This window comes from Pseudonaja textilis, chromosome 5 (genome assembly GCF_049901715.1).
Source record: "Pseudonaja textilis isolate UNSWEBS1 chromosome 5, rPseTex1.2, whole genome shotgun sequence".
Lineage (NCBI taxonomy): Eukaryota > Metazoa > Chordata > Lepidosauria > Squamata > Elapidae > Pseudonaja > Pseudonaja textilis.
In genome coordinates, this window is record NC_141994.1 from 1,446,852 (window position 1) to 1,463,238 (window position 16,387).

Below are 16,387 nucleotides of genomic sequence, written 5' to 3' on the forward strand. Positions count from 1 at the left end.
TGGCATGGTAAAATAGATCATTCTGGACAGCAAACCCATGCTTAATCACATCCAAAATGTCTTATTGATTCCGTGGGCTCTTGCCTATGGGACTTCACATAGAATTTACTAGCTCTGTACCCATGCTTCGCTACAAAACTATGTGATCAGGCTTAGTTTTTAGGGAGGAAAATAAGAAAAAGAAAATTCCTGCCTCTGCCTACCAGCATCCACCTGGATGTATTCACCTGGCTAGCATCCTGTCAGTGTGTGAGAGAGTTGAGGGCTGTTTGGAAACTGAAATAGTATTTGCTGTGTGAGCAAGAAGGAGACAGCAAGGAGCCTGGGCATGGCTTAGCTCAACTATTCTGTAGTAAAGCTGCTTGGTGCTGCTGTGAAACTAAAACTGAACCTCCTCTCCTCTGCTTGTGTTTTGCCTTTGGAAGAGATTTCTTTTCAGGTGGGGAGGGGGAGTCGAACTCCTTAGCATCAGAGTGTGTTAATAATAATAATAATAATAATAATAATAATAATAATAATAATAATAATAATAATAATAATAATATAGGAAATACTCTAAATGCTCTGATGGTCATTTAGAAAAACCCTTTCTTAGTGAGCCCCTAGAAGCCAAGAGGAACCTATGGGCCAAATTTCAAGTTTGCAGGCTTGATGGTTCTGGAGATTTTGTGATGATGCCTGAGTGGTCTTTCGCTTTTATTTATATACATTCCTTGTATTGGCTCTTGTGATTTTTATACACTTGTGCAAAACAAGAGCCTGGCATATAAGCAGATATTCTGGTATTGGGCAGGTGGCAAAACTAAGCGAAACCTTTGTACAGGAGCAAGATATGTCACAATTCTTTTAAGGACAAGGAACAATTAAATGATGCAAGCTAAATTTTCCATTTTCCTATTGAAACAAAATAAATTGTTTTGTCCATTTTCCCCTGTTACGTTCATGGAACATTAAGGTAGTTCCTGACTTATGACCATTTGTTTATAGCAACCCTTTGTAGTTGCAATGACTATAAAATGACTTACAGTCTGTCCTCACACTTAAAGACCATCAGAGCTGGGGGGTGTCACATGATCAAATTTTGGATGCAACTCATGTGTATTTACAATGGCTGCAGCATCCTGAGGTCAATGATGGTTTTTTGCGATCTCCCCACCGCAAAGCTTTCCCATAACCAAAGTCAATTGGGGAGGCCAGATTCGCTTAATGACCTCGGGATTCACTTAAGAACAACAGGGATTTGCTCGACCAGCATGGCAAAAAAGAAAAGGTCATAAAATCAGGTGTGTCTCACTGAGCAACCGCCTTGCTTAGCAACGGAAATCCTGATTCCGTTTCCAGGTGAAAGTTGAAGGCTGCCTGTATCAAGTTGTCTTCTAAATTGGAATTGTAAAATTATAGAAGTGGGTTTTCCCCAGTTATTCTCTTCACGTTGAACTCGGAGCATTCCTGCCCTCTGTAGATTGCTGTTGAAGATATTCAGCTCAGAGACACAAGGGGGGGGAAAGGATACACGCCCCCTGGTTCTAAAACTTTAAAAAGTTCAATACTTTTATTATCTTCTACCAGCTTAAAAGGAGAAAAGGCGTTAAAAGGCCATCTTGAAAGTATATTAATTCCTGAATAATATTGATTCTTAATTGATCAACAATTTTATTAATATGTTGCTTTTATTTTCTCTCTCTCTCTCTCTCTCTCTCTCTCTCTCTCTCTCTCTCCTTTTTTCCCTTGTTACCATTGGTAACTACACGAGAGGAGAAGCAAGACAGAAAACAAGTGGAATTATTCAAGCTTTCAGGTTTCCCACCCTCCGACGATGATCAGTTTGCAGGTATGATCCATTAAATATTTATTGCTTGGCAATTATATCATGCACAAAAACGGATCTCTGGCAAGGAAGAAGGCCTGTTTGTCAGGCCTCAAAATCCTTGCCAAGGCGGCTGGCTAAGATCAGCCAGGGAATTGCACTGCATTAAGAGCGGGTCCGGATGCAAAGGGAGAAAGCTATATATCGCCCCACCTAAGTTTTCTTTAACATCACACAACATATTGTTTTCTGTATGTGAAGCTTCAGGGGAACAAACGACTCTTAGGGAGCATTTTCATTAAAGAAATCAGCGGCATCAGGTCCCCAAATAATCAAATTACAAACATCCTCTGTGTGTGCATGTGTGTGTGCGTGTGAGAGAGAGACAGAGACACAGAGAGACAGACAGAGAGGCAGACAGAGAGTGACAGAGAGACACAGAGAGACAGGGGGACACAGAGAGAGAGAGAGAGAGAGAGACAGACAGACAGACAGAGACAGGGGGACACAGAGACCCAGAGACAGAGAGAGACAGAGACACACAGAGAGTGACAGAGAGAGAGAGAGATAGAGACACAGAGAGAGAGACAGAGACCGAAAGACAGAGAGACAGACACAAAAAGATAGACGGGGACAGAGAGACAGGGACAGAGAGAGCCCTTTTGATTTTTAACTCCCTAACTGAGCAAAGGGACACTTTGATGATCGACATCAGTCTTTTTTCAAATCTGGCAACTTTAAGACGGTGAACTTCAACTCCCACAGATTCCCCAACCAGGGGGATTTCTGAGAGTTGAAGTCCACACATCTTAAAGCGTGGATTGGCTGACAACACCGTGTTAGTGAATTCTAGCTACTAACTACTTAGGAGTTTCCCATTTCTTTAAAACAAACCCCCACGGCCATGGATGTAACTTTCTCAGTCCAGGTTGTTTTTCTCTGTAAAAACAAACTTAAAAAAAAAAGTTTAGACCACTAGATGGAATCTTCCTGGCACAAATAATTCTGGGCATAGTTCACTACTCCTCAAATACTACAATTCTGATGGGTTGTTGTTCTGCTGAGTTGCTGTTTTTTCCAGAAGTAAAATAGAGCTGTGACATTTTGTCGATTTGGGTTCCCTAGTTCAACAAAACACAAAGTGGCTTAACATATACGGTAGTTTTCCAGAAATGAATTCAGGGCCCAGCAAAGATGAGCCTGCAATTTACTTGGTCACACGGAAAAGTCCACTCTGTTATTTTAAGAGAAGGGAAATGATTTATGGAGGTGCTCAACGAATGAGAATAACGGTTGATTTCCTTTATCCAAAAAATTCCACAGCGTGTCAAAGCCAAGGGCACCCTCTGTGGAATAATTTAAGATCCCGGAGTTTGCTTTTCACAACATTCTGCTGTAGCTTCCAAACCATAATCACATCAAATGGGAGTACAAGTATTTTCTCTAAGATAGTGAAGAGTCCCTGGATTTTTTACATAAGTCTGCGCATTTCCAAATCTTGCCTCAATGCCCAGCCTTCTCCCTCAAAAAGAGGGGATTTTCTCAGGCATCAATCCTGCTGTTGTGTGGTCTTTCTGTAGAACATTCTCTCTAGGATTCTTCAATGTCATCTTTTAGGCATCTGGTTATAATAGATTACTTATTAAAAGGTATGCTGGGGTAGTTTTTTTAACTACTTCCTGTAATAGCTAATTGTCCCTTCCTTCCTTCACTTCCCTCCCTCTCTTCTTCCTTTCCTTTCTTCCTTCCTTCCCACCATCCCATCTCCTCCTTACCCCTTCCTTCCTTTCATTTTTCCTTCCTTCCATCCTTCCTTCCTCTACTTCCCTCCCTCTCTTTCTTTCCTTCCTTCTTTTCCTTCCTCCATCCTTCCTTCCTTCTTGCCCTCTCTTTTTACCTTCTTTCCTTCCCTCTCTTCCTTCTCATCCTCTCCTCCCCTTTCTTCCTCTGATGTCTTTGGAATAAGCACTTGTAAGAAATGTGGACTTGGGCATTTGTATAAATAAAAAGAGAGATCTAAATATTTTACATAAAATAACCCCCATAATATTCCACAGAAACTGGAAAAGTTTATCTTCCAGATGTTGCTAAGCTACAGATCTTAGCACCTTGCACAGCGGTGGGCAGTGCTGGCAGCTTTTGTGCACGAAAACGGTGCACAAAATGGGTGGTATGTTCCCTACGCCCCTTTGGAAGAAAGGTGCACTGGTTGTGTGTATCTGATGGAAGTTGGGTCAAAGCTGAAGGACACAGGAGTTGGAGTCTTCCTCTGCACCCCATTCAAGCTGCTGCCACCAAAACCACAAGTGTCCCTTTTGCAGGTGTGGTTGCTGAGCACCTTCTGGACTTTTTGAGGTCATGTTATGGGCACACTCTCCCACAGGCGATTGCCAGGCTCACAAAATACCGGTTTACCGCCCAAATATCCTGCAAATCCTCATTTGTATTTCACGTTGTGTTTCCTGGGCAAGTAGAAACAACTCGCAGGGAAAACGCCGCCCTGCCCTGCAGCCCTCTTGCCTTCATCCAGGGGAAAGAGAGCGCTCGGAGCAGTTCTGGCAATACATTTCTATTCATTTAGTTTTAATGAAAGAAATTAAATGCTGATGGGTGCCAAGGAAAACGGTTGAGGAAGAATCCGTGCCCAGAAGGACCCATCACCTGCCAGTAGCTCTCACCTTGGAGTCCGGCCTCTTCCTGTACAATGACACCCACGGTCCCTGGTTAGAACAGAACGGAACAGAACACTTCATTTGGCCACGTGTGATCGGACACACAAGGAATTTGTCTCAGTGTTGACAGGGACTGCCAGAAGCCCCATGCTGCGGTTACATGATGTTCAATTCCATTCGGAATAAAACTGGAAGGGACCCTGAAGGTCTCCTAGTCCAGCCCCCTGCTCAAGCAGGAGACCAGATACCATTCCAGACAAATGGCTGCCCAGTCTCTTCTTAAAAAGCTCCTACAACTTCTGCAGGCAAGTCCTTCCACTGGTTAATTGTCCTCACTGTTATGAAGTTTCTTCTTAATTCCGAGTTGCTTCTCTCCTTGGTGAGTTTCTATCTGTTGCTTCTTGTCTCGCTTTTTGGTGTTTTAGAAAATAGGTTGATCTCCTCTTCTTTGTGGCAGCCCCACCAAATATTTGAAGTCTCTCTTATCAAGTCACCGTAGTCCTTCTTTTCACTAAACTACCCATACCCAATTCCTGCAACCCTTCTTCGTATGTTTTAGCCTCCGAGCCTTCAATCATCTCAGTTGCTCTTCTCAGCACTTTCCCCCAAATCTTAACCTCCTTTTTGTAATGTGGTAGCCAAAACTGGTTGCAGGATTCCAGGTACGGCCTTACTAAGGCTTCAGGCCACGTTTTATAACTGCACCGCTTGGCATCAGAAATTCCAGTAAGCTGAGATGATTACTGGTAATGGGTGCTAATGACAGGCTGAGCAGCAAATGGCAAGATTTTCAAAACAATGCCATTATTTTTCTGTCATTGATCCTATGTAAAGCATCTCTCCATGTAGTAAGAATTCAACTCACTTCTCTTTCATCTTCTTACTTTTCTTTTTCATTTGAATCCAAATGACTTGTTTGTTTTCTGTGGTCAGTGAACCTTTGCGGAAAACAGATCTTCAGAATTGACGGAGAGCCGGTTTGGTTATTTTAACCACATCTCCTCCACAGCCCCCAATAAACCCAAAACATGTAAGGGAAGAGGGAAATGACAAAAACAACACTTTGGCACTAAGTGAAAACTCTGCCCCCACTTTTTAAAAAAATCATGTTTTATTTGCAGTTTTCCTTTCACACCATGCATATTTTATGGACAATGTATTGACTGGATCAATGTCCCTTTTAAACAATGCTAACAATAATAATACAAATAAGTATACACAATCCTAATCTTCCAACTACAACAATACTATTCTCTCTTTATGATTATTTATGATTTTTCTCCATTAATTCATTTAAACATAAGCATTTCTTTGCGCCATGTATTTGCTATCCCCCAAGTCACTAATATTTTAATATTTTAAAAATTACTCATTATTCCACCACAATTTCAATACCCCAAATATCTAGGACTACTAATAAGGCCAAATATTAACTAAATTTAATTAAACTCTGCCCCCTCTTGTGTATGTGGGTGCAACATTACAACGAGCACCATGTCATGATGGCATCTCTCTGCTTTGGACGTTGGACCTCAGGAGGGATAACTCTTTAAATCGATCTGCCTCGTGCCTGTGGGATCCAGCGATCCTGAATCTGGCAGGCGCAGCCGATTTTTAATCCGTTGCAGCCACCAGCTCTGAAAAATTTGCAGCCTTTTCTATTCCTCCCACCTTCATCCGTGGGAGGGTTGTTTTTTTTTTTGCACATAATGAGCAGCTCCAGCCAGATGTGGCAGGATGTTCTCTCTCTTTTTTTTTTAATCTTGATTGCTCTCTGGATCTGGGAAAGCAAAATCTACAAGCTTCTCTGTGAGGTCCTTTCCAGTAGGAGGTATTGTGTTGGAAAAAAGAGGCGTTGCTGGATGGTTCCTCTTAAACGGTTTAAATAATGTGGAGTTTACAAGAGGCATCGAGCTCCCTTTCCTGTAATTGCAAAGAATTCTGTGCAATCAGAGCCTTTTTAATTATTTGGCACATGCCTGTGGGAGACCACTTCGAATTTTATTGCAAGGGGAGTTTTTCCCCCCCAGATGTTTTTTATTTCAGTTTCCAGCAATATTTATCTCTCTTTTTCCCCTACCTCCCACATGCTGGAAGTTCTCTCTCTCTCTCTCTCTCTCTCTCTCTGGGAAGGGAAGGATTTACACTCCTTGCAGACAGCTGGTCATTTGCATCCTTTTTCGAGGGTCGTTGGGGCCGCTTGGAGATTTATCCCTTCAGGCTCAGGCTGTTGGGGATGAGTCTGTGTTCACACACGTGTGTCCCTTCAAAGGGTGTTCAGAGCTTAATGGCCATGGAGATTTTCAGTCATCCACGTGTGATGGTGGTCCCAAAGGTGCTTTCTCAAGAGGCACCTCGACTTTCCGGTTTTTTCAAAAAGCAGACAAAGCGGCCTCAACGTCTCTCTAAAAGGAAGCAAATGACTAGTTTTCTGCAATGAGTATAAATCCTTCCATTTCCCATCATCCAGTCAGAGCTGAAGAAGCTCCTTGGGTGAGAAGCAAAACGTCTTCAAAAATAACCAAGGAAGTCCACTACAAATCTCGTGTCCAGTTTTCTTACACTGAATCTGTAAGAACCTGCACATAAACAGCCACAATAGATGCAAATACAGTGATGCTCTGATTAAGGAAAAGAGAAAACAAGTTATTTCCTCTAATTCCTGTATCTAGGAATTGCTGAGTTGAAGAGGCTGTCTTCGTCCATTTGCAGAGATTTGTATAATCTTTTCTTTCATGTATACTGAGGGTATTTACACCAAGACAGATTCCTTGTGTGTCCAACCACACTTGGCCAATAAAGAATTCTATTCCTGTCCTGTTCTATTCTAATCATTGATCTAGGATGAACTTATGGTGTAAATATTTCAAAGAATACGTATCCCTCTTATTCCAGGCCATGGTCTACGTTTAGTTTGGAAGTCCCCAAATGGGAAGAAAGTCAAGTGATCCCCACCCCCAAAAATGTAAATCTAGCTTTATATACATTTATACAGTTGATACTTCAACAAACTTGTGTTTAATTGTGTCTGAGGACTGAGAAATATATCAGTGGTTATTTCCCAAATCTTTGTATTTGACTTTCCTCTGCTTGTCCAATATTTATTTATTTGTTAGAGTTTCTCTGAGTGAATCTATGCCAGCCTGGCCTTTGAACAAGGAAGGACAATATTTTCAGAATGGTGAATAAGCTTGAGGGATACTGGACTAAAACATAGAATGATAGGGCTAAAAGGGACCAGGGAGGTTATCTAGTCTAACCACCTGATGAAGTAGGAGATTATTCTTTAAGAGATATGTACTTTGTTAGGACAGAACTGGAACATTTTATGGCACGAGATATTGTGGAAGACTGTGGAATTCTCTCTCTGTCATGACCCTGTCGGAGTCTGAATCCAAGGAGGAAGACGAACAGCTGACAGGGAGTGGGAGTGTGGCTCCGTTGGCTGTGGAGAGAACTGGAGGAGGGCAAAGTCTGGCTGGGCAGAGCAGGGGAGAGGTAGAACAAGGAAGAGGGAGTTCAGAGGAAGACCCAGGCCCACACCCTTGTCATCCTAGGGCACACAGGGAATGGATAAGAGAGCAATGCGGAATGCATGGCCTACGGGGGAGCAAAGGGCCCTGATTCCCTTCATTAGCTGGGAAGAAACTTTAAAAGAAATGCATGCCGAGTGCAGCAGCTGCTGGGAGCAAACTTGAGTTTATCTTATGTTGACTTTGCCTATCTTTGCTCTTAGTGTCTTCCCAACTGTGTTGAGTTATTGCCATGCCTTCATGTCTAGAATTCCTTCTCATTCCGTGCCAGACTAATGACCTCATTTTGCCTTAATTGGACTTATAGTTACAGTTTTTGTTGACCATGTTTTGGACTTGATTCTCTGCAGCCCAAGGCTGTTCCTGGGAGAGTTTTTCTCCAGCCCAGAAGGCAACCAGGACATTGGGGGCAAAGTTGGAGCTAATAAAGGGACTCCTACTGATTATCTGACTGGGTTGTCTTTGTGCCACGCCCCTTTGGGTCAACTCACTCTCCTTGGACTGGATTCAAATCTTTTTTTGAAGCCCATCAAAAAAAACCTTGAGTAAGACCTTGTCTTTCGAGGCAGGGGGTTCGACTAGAAGACCTCCAAGGTCCCTTCCAACTCTGTTATTCTCGATTCTGACCCAAACCACTTTGTGGAGAAGCTTAAATGCTGTGCTAACTCTCCAGAGAACAGAAGCTAAAAGCTTCACCAAACCCAATCTCATTGCAATGAGGTATAAGTGAGGGTGATCATATTGGCCTCCAGTGTTATCCATACCCTTTCCCATGCGCACATTTGCTCTGCAACATCTCAAGAACATCAGTAGACCCGGTACTTCAACCCCCAGGAAGCATTCCTCGCGGCTGTTTTCCTTGCTAGCAATTCCTGGAAAATATAAAATCTCTTTGCAGAATGTTGTTTCTAGTGTAAGCGCATATAGAGAATATTAAGCCATAAAAGAGTAATAAAAGGGTGTGGTCCTGATTTATTTTTGTCTGTTGAGGCAATTGGTCCTCCACCTCCTCCTCTGAAAGGGAAAAATAGGGCATAAACCCAAGAAAGGGATTTTTAGTTAAATAGGTGAAGGCTTTTTTTTTTATTTACAAGAGGTTGCTGATTATTGGCGGATGCAAAACTGCTTTTGAAATTTTGTTTTGATTTATAGAGAGATATCTAGCCCTGCAAAATGATAGTTCCCCCCCTCCTTCATTTGAGAGATTGAGAGACAGGTGCATCCAATGGTTCTTCCTCTTCAGCTAACACAGGTAGTCCTCGACTTACGACTACAGTCGAGCCCAACATTTCTGTTGCTAAGTGAGGCATCCGTTAAGCGGGTTTTGCCCCATTTTACTATCTTTCCTGCCACAGTTGTTAAGCGAATCCTTGCAATTGTTAAGTTAGTAACACGGCCATTAAGTGAGTTACGGCTTCCCCATTGACTTTGCTTGTCAGGAGGTCGCAAAAGGGGATCACGTGACCCCGGGATGCTGCCACCGTCATAAGTACGAGTCACTTGCCAAGCGTCTGAATGTTGATCACGTGACCACAGGGATCCTGTAACGGTCGCAAGTGTGAAAAACGGTCATAAGTCCCTGTTTTCGGTTGTGTTCTAGAGTCAGTAAACGAACTGTTATTAAGTTGAATATAGAATCGCTTCCTAACACCAACATAATCCATCAATTCCAAAGCTTGAAGTAGGATGATGCTAAGAAGAATAACAGAGTTGGAAGGGACCTTGGAGGTCATCTAGTCCAGCCCCTGCTCAGGCAGGAAACCCCATACCAGTTCAGACAAATCCTTCCCCAGTGTCTTCTTAAAACGTCCACTGTTGGAGTGTGACGGCCCGGAGTGTAACACAAATGTAATAAAATCCAAAACGTAACTAAATGTCCTTTAACGCCTCCAACTTGGCCCCAATGTTTTAATAATTCTCAGTTGGAGATGAAACGTATTCAAAAATGGTCTTCAAAAGAAAGCAATACAGTCCGAACTCAATGAGCAGATTAGAGGTGAAATAAAAAACCAAAACAAACTACAATGAAGGAATTTCCACAATGGACCAGGATAAATAATTACCAACTTCAAGGAGATAACAAAGTATAGTCTGTTGGAAGATTGCCAACTAAGATAACTTCAGCCCAGAATAAAACACGCTTTGCTTCTGGCAACGCTGTGTTGTAACCATCTCTCTTATATACTATTCTCCCCAGCTGCAACCAATGAGGGGGATCATGGCCGCTTCCTCTCTCATAGGCCAAGTTGTTTCCTTCTCCGTTCCTCCCTGCGTGTCCTAGGATGGATAGGGGAAGGGCCTGGGTCCTCCTCTGACTGCCCAGCCGGCCTCTGCCCTTCCCCAGCCTCCTCCACAACCTCAGGAGCCACACCTCCACTCCCTGTTGGCTGTTCCTCCTTTCCCTCAGAGTCCGACTCTAACAGGGGCATGACGTGGAGCTTCCACAACTTCCGGAAGTGATTCAACCACCTGCAAATATTCCTTCTACGCACACGACACACACGTGACCATTTCCACTGCATCTGCCAACCCTTCATGCTTGATTGAGTGACTCTGATGGTCTCCCTTTGAATCCCGAGGGAGGGGAACGTCCTTCATGGACTTCCCTTGGCTTAAATCCACCCATTGATCTATTTTGGGGACACTTGTTCCTTGGCACGGAGAACTCTTTGTGATGTGCTGAGCTTGTAGTAGATTTACAACAAAAAATGAAAGTTAGGTAATCGTGGTTGCAGAGATGAATCATATCTACCAGCAGCGCATGGGTGGCCTCCTGGGCTCGGAGGGGGCTTTTGTGCTGGACCCCCTGAGTGTTTCTCTTTCTTACACTTATAGGAATCTTCCCCAGGCCACTCAGGAGCTGTAGGGGATAATTGCACCAGGCACGAAGGATTAAGTCAGGTTTCAAATGAGGCTACAGCAGCAGCTACTTTCCACTGATGGCTTTCATGCAGGCTGCCAGCTATCTCCACCGAGGCAGGCGAGAACATTTGGTGGGATGCTAAGATTTGAAGGGCTGTCAGAAGAGACACCTAAAGTTCCAGGAAGGCCTTTTTCCTCTGTCAGCAAAGAACATGAACAAAGACAGACAGACAGACAGAGTTAGATAGATAATGTTAAACAGTTGGATGGACGGGTAGGTAGACAGATAGAGGAATATGATATAGTAATAGCGATAGCAGACTTATATACTGTAATGCTTCACAGCTTTTTCTGGGTGGTTTACAAAGTCAACCTATTGCCCCCAATAATTTGGGTCCTCATTTTACCCACCTCGGAAGGACAGGAGGCTGAGTCAACCTGGAGCCTGGTGGGATCTGAACTGCCAAATTGTGGGCAGCTGGCAGTCAGCAGAAGTAGCCTGCAGTACTGCACTCTAACCACTGTGCCACAGAAGCTCCTAATGTACATTAATGATAGAGATGATATAGATGAGAGAGAGAGATACATTGGATAGGTGATAGACAGATAGATATATATAGAGAGAAATAGACAGAGATAGATAAAGTTAGATGGTCGGATGGATGGATAGGTAGACAGATAGATAAAATATAATAGAGACTGATGATAGAGGTAATATAAATAATGATAGATGATGGAGATATATGATAGATAGATAGATAGATAGATAGATAGATAGATAGATAGATAGATAGATAGATAGATAGATAGATAGATAGATAGATAGATAGATAGATAGATAGATAGATAGATAGATAGATAGATAGATAATTTATATTACATCTTAGCTGACAGATTTTACAATTAAAAGATAACTGTGGAGTCCTGGTGCTTTCTGAACTTGGCCATGTGCTTGCAGAAATTCCTTAACATTTTGAAAACATAAAGAAGAAAATCAAGGGATAGACTTTAAAAATAAGGAAGATCAAAATGGTGCATCCCATACATTTATGAATTAAATCTGCGAGATGGTTTGGATTCCATTCCATTTTATGGGCTTTCAGTCCTTGTAAACTTCCCAGAATCGCCTCGAGGCAAGATGGATGGTACCCAAGTCTAGTAAGTAAGTAAGTAAGTAAGTAAGTAAGTAAGTAAGTAAGTAAACCAACCAGCTGGCCAGCCAACCAGCCAGCCAGCCAACCAACCAACCAACCAACCAACCTAGACAGAGACAGTGATCTTTGGTGGGTTGCCCTATGATAGGAGTCTGGACAACCTCTGGGATCTAAGCCTTTGCTTGTTAGTCTGTTAAGACCCTTGTGTGTGTATCTATTTATAGCTGTCCTTCTCTCCTTATTTCAGTTGTGCTAATCAAATGTTTTACAGCTTAATAGAAACATCTCTTGAATAGAAATTAGGTTATGAAGCGCCATATGATATTCTATTAACAGAGTAGAATAAATTGGCCATGTGATATTTTACATCTGCGGGTTGTTGAGGAATTTGTTGGGTATCCACTTGGATTCTATTGGTTCTAGATTTTCTCCTTTCGTACTATATTTTGTAGGGTTTTAAATTGGGATTTAAACACCTGTACTGTTTCTTCCCCCTTTTAAAATGTCATCATAATGAATATAAAAAAAATTAGAAACTGTGTGTGTGTGTGTGTGTGGTCTAATTAGAGGCTTTTGAGTTGCTTTGGAAGTTTAAGGGCCAAATTTGTGGATTTTATCTGAATACTATGGACTGCGAATAGTCTAAAGTCACAAGGGAGGATATAAATTGGGAAGAAAATAAATATAGTCAGATATTTACCCATAAAATGCTCTTGGGCAATCGGCAAGTAAAAAGCAACAACCAACAACTCGGGAATTGCACAATAGCATCTTATGGGTAAATTCTTCTCCAAATAAAAAATAAAATAAATCAACATCTGCTACAGTTGTACTAATAATTTATCTAATGGGATCTTCCAATTCTCCTCTCTTTATTGCTTTATTTACAATGCACCCAAGAAAGAAATCGTCATGCGACTGCAACCACAATAAAGTCTAAAACAACAAGAGCAGAAACCAGTAATTAGATGGGAGAAGTCTTTATCAGTCTGCCTCTGAAATGGGAGAAATGGGCTTCGCGGAGCTCACTCCATAGACCTCCAATGCCACCTGTCATTGTACCTGTGTGCCTGCATGATGATATCACTGCACCCATCAAATAGTTTGCGGACTTTGATATGATACCAGAGGGTGACCGGGTGTTGTTGGTTAAGGCACCGAGTTAGAAACCAGGAGGCTGTGAGTTCTAGTCCCACTTTAGGCCTGGAGGCAGCCGGGTGACCTTAGGCCAGTCAGGCTCTCAGAGCCCTAAGGAGGAGGCAATGGCAAAGCCCTTGGGAAGAACCTTTCCAAGAAAACTGCAGGGACTTTCAAAGGAGTCCAAACCTGGCTCAAAGACATGCACACGCATGCTGCACCGTGCTCATCCTGACTCCTTGCCTCTGCTTACTTGTATCTCACCTTTTATTGTTTTTACAAATAACTCAAGGCGGCGAACATGTCCAACGCATCTTCCGTCTCCTATTTTCCCCACAACCTGTGAGGTGGGTTGGGATGAGAGAGAGAGAGAGAGGAAGAGAGAGGGGGACGGTCCCAAAGTCGTCCAGACAACTTTCAAGCCTAAGGCCGGACTAGAACTCACTGTCCTCTGGTGATTGGTCCAAGCCACCTAGTGGTATTTACGCTTAAAGTGGAACTAGAACTCACTGTCTCCTGGTGACTGGCCCAAAGTCACCCAGTCGCCTTTCATGGCTAAGGAGGGACTAGAACTCACCATTTCTCGCTTTCTCGTCTGGTGCCTTAACCACTCGACTGAGCTAGCAGTTTCTCCCTACCAATGACACCCTCCAAACTGAGCCACTAAGCCTGGGTGCCATCGGAGAAAACGCCCTTACTCCCTGTAGCAGCCAACTCATCTTAATTAAAAAGTCAGCCTATTTTTTTCCCCCTCTGCCCCCATAGATCTGCTAGCTTAAAAAGGACCCTTTTCCACCATCAATCTCACCATCTCAAAGGAAACGTTTACTGATTAGAGAAATCAATATTCTCTCGTGCCCCAAGACCAAACTTCAATTATAAAAGTAGGACTCTCTACTAAAGAGAACGGGGGAAATCAAGCCCTCCAAATAGGGGGCAAAATAGAAGGGGGAAACCTCTCCCCCCCAGAAAGCTAATCATGGTTGTCCCAAAAGTGGAGAAACACAGGTTAAACACTAAGCCTTTCTCCCTGGCAAATCCCAGTGGTTGCCCATCAAAATACAAGCCACCCCTATTCCCTACTTAGCTTTCAAAGGTGCTTTCTGAACAGGCAACTGGACTTTTGTTTTTGTTTTTCCTTGAAGACATTTCCCTTCTTGTCTAAGAAGCTTCTTCCGTTCTGCAGTGAAGAATGGAAGAAGCTCCTTGAACGAGAAGCGAAACGTCTTCAAGGGAAAACCAAAAGTCCATCTGCCTTTTCAAGAAAGCACCTTTGAAAGCTAAGTAGGGAATAGGGGTGGCTTGTATTTTGATGGGCAACGACCGGGATTTGCTAGGGAGAAAGGCTCAGCATTTAATCTATGTTTCTCCACTTTGGCCACTTTAAGGTGGGTAGACTCCAACTCCCAGAATCCTCCAGCCATCTGGATTCTGGGAATTGAAGTCCACCCATCTTAAAAGTGGCCAAAGTGGCGAAACACAGAGCTGTTACTATTCTTTTAGTCCAGGGGTGTCCAACCTTGGCAATTTTAAGACTTGTGGACTTCAACTCCCAGAATTCCTCAGCCAGGGAGTTGAAGTCCACAAGTCTTAAAGTTGCCAAGGTTGGACACCCCTGTTTTAGTCAATAGGAATAAATCGAACCCGAAATGGGGATAAGTTACCCATTGCTAGCCAACCGATCACAGGTAGCCCTTGACTTACTATAGTTCATTTAGTGGCCATTCAAAGTTGCAACAACACTGAAAAAAGGGACTTACGACCCTTGCAGTATCCCAATGGTCCTGTGATTTACATTTGGATGACAACTGACTCACATTTATGGCGGTTGCAGAGTCCTGGGGTGTCTGTCTGTGTGTGTGTGTGTGTGTCACACAATCCTGTTTTGCAAACTTCTGCCCAGCATAGCTCAAGTGTGGTGAGGAAAGGCTAGCTCGCTTAACGAATTTCTCCCTTAGCTACATACATTTGGGGCATCATTACGGTTGCAAGTTGAGGACCACCTGGATTTCAAACCAGTCACCAATGTCCTTCTCATAACCTCATTATCTGATGGGGAAGAAAACAACAGATTAGATCATCAGGATGACTTTGTTTCATGTCACTTGTTTGGAAATAAAATCATCCGGTCATGAGATCATCCAAACCCTCTTTCTTAACGATGGAATAATTTAATAACTTCCCAATAGCCTCTCTGGACTCTTCGACCCAAGATCTCCTCTGATCCATCCTGACTCACATTTGGGGGTGCAAAGCCAACTTCAGGGACTAGGCTGACTTCACCCACCCTGCTAAACCAGGACTAAACCACGGCTTGATTGAACCACCACGCAGAATAGAATAGAATAGCTTTATTATCGCACTGAATTGTTGGAAGAAAAATCCTTCTGGGTTCAGTTCCAAGTGGAGGGAAGAAAGACACTGGAAACATGGAGGCTGTTTGGAAAGATGGTTTAATGGTGGCTTGGAGCTCCAAAGTGAAAGGGACGATCCCAGGCTTCAAGATGTTGGGTGAAAGAAAAAAAACGGGCAAGATGCTGAGAGACCCTTAGTTATATACCCTCTGTTGGGCCCCACCTTACTGTTTCCTGTTCCTGTGCAAGAAATGCATCCCATTGGCTGCCAGACTCCCAGGGGCGGGGATCTTAGCTAACCATGTAGGCTTTGTCTGGACCACATGGCTTCACCTGAGTGCTGGCTGATGCAATTTTCCCAGGCCAGGTGGTGAGATCGGTAGAGGCCTTTGCTATGTAGAATACTGTCTCCCAGGCCTTAATGCCCCCCCCCATTCACAAAGGTGTGGGGTGTGGGGGGGTGAGTTTCTGCTTCTGAGTTTCTACTTCTCTTTTTAGGGAAAATATTCTGCCCTTTTAATATTTCCTAGGATATTTCATTTTCCTAGGAGAGGGGCGGGTGCTAACTTCCAACAGAATGCACGCTAATTGGCATACATTAAAAATGAAATTACCATGCATCCAGCTCTCTGAGGGCCTCCAACTCTAATATAAACATAAACACCTCAAGACAAATAAATAAGGACAAAATTATGCCCGTGCCCACATACACGCAGCCATGTTGCATTAAAGAAGAAAAAAAAAAGAACTCTTTCCAGGTGCTTGCAAGGCAGGAATCCAGCTGCGTTGACTGACATTGAAGTGGGGGGGAAGAGAGATAAAATTGGCTCTTCTCCAGCCCCAATAATTTAAGGGCCCTTATGAATCC

General features: G+C 43.1%; 1 protein-coding gene across 1 annotated transcript in view; it reads left to right on the forward strand.

Moving 5' to 3' along the window:
* Positions 1–1,748: 1,748 nt before the first annotated feature.
* Positions 1,749–16,387, forward strand: part of FAM107B (family with sequence similarity 107 member B) — a 58,519-nt gene continuing 43,880 nt past the window's right edge. Inside the window, exon 1 of the mRNA XM_087933923.1 lies at positions 1,749–1,831. The gene's annotated coding sequence lies outside the window, so the exon portion shown is untranslated. The remainder of the gene's footprint in view (positions 1,832–16,387) is intronic.